General features: G+C 40.5%; 1 long non-coding RNA gene across 1 annotated transcript in view; it reads left to right on the top strand.

The window, feature by feature from the left end:
- LOC125482884 overlaps positions 1 to 682 on the top strand; it is a 3,396-nt gene extending 2,714 nt beyond the window's left edge. Inside the window, exon 2 of the long non-coding RNA XR_007261860.1 lies at positions 214 to 682. This is a non-coding gene — a long non-coding RNA (uncharacterized LOC125482884). The remainder of the gene's footprint in view (positions 1 to 213) is intronic.
- The last annotated feature ends 2,468 nt before the right edge of the window (positions 683 to 3,150 follow it).

The following is a 3,150-nucleotide window of genomic DNA, read 5'->3' on the forward strand; positions in this document are numbered from 1 at the left end:
CCAGCAAAGAGTGACTTTAAAAAGGGAGCAAATAAATGTAGCTAATGGTATAAAAAACATTGTAAGAGTTTTTTACAAATATTTAATTGGAAAATGAGAAACTAAAGCCAGTATTGATCCTGTAAAGAATCAATCTAGAGATTTGATAATGATAATGTATTACTGGAAAATGGTAGTCATTAAACAGGTATTTTGTATCTGTCTTTGCTGTAGAAGACTGAGAAACTATCCATAGGCACTTGAAATGGAGGGATGGAAGACAAGGTGAAAGTTAAAACAGTCGTCATCACCAGAAAAAAGTGCTGAGAAAAATACAAAATCTAAAAAGTGACAGGTCCCTGGGACTTAACTTCCCTTTAAACTTTCCTGCCTGTACATGGACCTTGGAGGACACTGCATGGCTGCAATTTCTGGAATCAGATGTCAATGCATCCCCATGCCAGTTGATATGTGCAAAACTTCAAATGACTGGCAGATGCAGTGCTTGGAAGAAACATTGCCCAGGACATGATGGCATGCATCCTTGGGTTTTTTAACAAAGTGGCTGCAAAGATAATAGAGGCATTAGTTATCATCTTTAACATTCCTTTGGTTCTTGAGGGATGCCAATGGATTGGAAAATAGCTCATGTAACACCATGAAGAAGAAAATCAAAAATAAAGAACTATATTAAAAACAGTAAGTTGACTGTGTTTATCTCTCCACAGATCCTGCTAGATTTGCTGAGTTTCCCCAGCATTTTCTGTTTTTATTTCAGATCTAAAGCATCTGCAGTACTTCGCTTTTATTGCTAGAATCTGCTGTTAAGTAGGTTATAGCAACACAGTTATGAAACAAGAATGTAATCAGGCAGAGTCAACATGTCTCTTTTAATTTCTGTGAGAGAGAAACCAGCAAAGTGTGTGTAGGGATTCCTGTGGATGTGGTGCACTTGGATTTCTAAAAGGCATTTGCTAAGGTGCCAAATCAAAGATTACTGCAAAAAATAAGAGCTGGTGGTGTAAGTGGTAAGATATTAGCACTATAAAGGATGATTGACTAACAGGAAACAGAAAGTTAAGGATTTATGGTCATTTTTGAATTGGCATTTGTAACAAGTGCAGTGCCACAGGGATCAGTGCTGGGGACTCGGCTATTGACAATCAATATCACTGAGTTGGATATGGGGACCAAATGTATGGTGGCGAAAGTATTTGTAATTAATTCACGGATGTTGGCAGTGCTGACTAGATCAGCATTTATTGCCACCCCTAATTGCTCTGGACAAGGTGGTGGTGGTGGTGTGTTGCTGCCTTGAAATAAAAACTGGAAAATAGGAGCAGAACAATTGGCTCTGCCATTCGATATAATCATGGCTGATCATCCAGCTCAATATCCTGTTATCTGTTTCTCCCTGTACCTTTTGATACCTTTAGCCCTGACAACTATATATAACTACTTGAAAATAGTCAATGTTTTGGCCTCAACCACTTTCTGTAGCAGAAGAGTTCACAGGTTCACCACTCTGTGTGAAGAAATTTCTCCTCATCTCAGTCTTAAACAGCCTACTCCATATCCTTAAACGTTACCCTTGGTCTGGACTCACCAGTCATCAGGAGCATCTTGTGTTTTCCTGTCTAGTCCTGTTAGAATTTTATGTGATGCTGTGAGATTCCCCTGCAACTTCAAAACTCTAGTTAATATAGCCCTCACTGATCCAGTCTCTTCATATCTCAAGCCTGCTATTCCAGGAATGAGCTTGTTAAACCTTTGTTGTACTCCCTCCATAGCCAAAATACCCTTCTTCAGAGAAGAAAACTATGCCGTGCATTTGCCCACTCACTCAATTTGGCCAAATCACACTGAAGCATTTCAGCATTTTCCTCAGTTCACCCACCCATCCAGTTTTGTGCTGTCTGCATGCTTGGGGATATTACATTCAGTTTCTCATTTAAGTCATTAATATATATTTTGATTCGCTGGGGTCCAGCATTGGTCCCTGCAGTACTCCACTAGGACTTGTCTCCCACTTGGAAAAAGACCCATTTATTCCTACTGTTTGTTTTCACAGTGCCATTAGAAAGCGTGTTCCAGGATTTTAACTCGGCAACAGTGAAGGAATGACAATATAGTACAGGATGGTGTGACACTTGGAGGGGAATTTGCAGGTGATGATGTTCCCATGCATCTGCTACCATTGTCCTTCTAGATTGTAGAGGTTGTGGGATTGGAAGGTGCAAATGGCCAGTTTAGTTTATAGTCAATGGTAACCCCACAACATTGATAGTGGGGTTTCAGCCATTGAAGTTCATGGGGCAATTGTTAGGTTGTTGCTTGTTAGAGATGATAAATGCCTGGCACTTATGTGAAATGAATGTTATTTGTCACTTGTCAGCCCAAGCCTGGATGTCACCCAGGTTTGGCTGCACATCAAAACACGGCTTCAGTACCTGAAGAGTTGAAAATGGTGTTGAACCTTGGGCAATCATCAGCCAACATCCCCAGTTCTGACAAAAGAAAGGTCATTGATGAAGCAGCTGAAGATGATTGAGCCATTTTTTTTTGTACTTGCAGCTAGGAAAGTAAGTTATCAAGAGGAGGTAGAAAATCTGCAAAAAGAGTTGAATAAGTTAAGTGAATGGGCAAAATTTTGATGATGGAGTATAATGTAGGAAAATGTGAACTTGTCCACTTCAGTAGAGGAATAGGAAAGCAGTATTCTGTTTAAATAGAGAGAGATTGGAGAACTCTAAGATGCATAGATATGTGTGGATCCTGATACTGGTGTTAGAGGACATTAGGAAGGATAGGAAAGTTGATTTGAGGACACAATCAGATTAGCTGTGAACTTATCCAAGAGTGGAATAGACTTGAGGGGCTGAATAGCCTACTCCTTTTTCATGTATACAAGTGCACTAAATCTAACTTCAGATAAATATGTGTTGGCAAAAGGAAGCATTACTTTCATTGATAGTAGGAACTGCAGATGCTGGTGAATCCGAGACAACAAGGTGCAGGGCTGGATGAACACAGCAGGTCAAGCAGCATCATCGGAGCAGAGAGGCTGACGTTTCGGGCCTAGACCCTTCATCAGAAAAGGGGGAGGGGAAGGGGTTCTGAAATAAATAGGGAGAGAGTGGGAGGCGGATAGAAGATGGATAGAGGAGAGGA

Source organism: Rhincodon typus, chromosome 4 (assembly GCF_021869965.1).
Source record: "Rhincodon typus isolate 14 chromosome 4, sRhiTyp1.1, whole genome shotgun sequence".
Lineage (NCBI taxonomy): Eukaryota > Metazoa > Chordata > Chondrichthyes > Orectolobiformes > Rhincodontidae > Rhincodon > Rhincodon typus.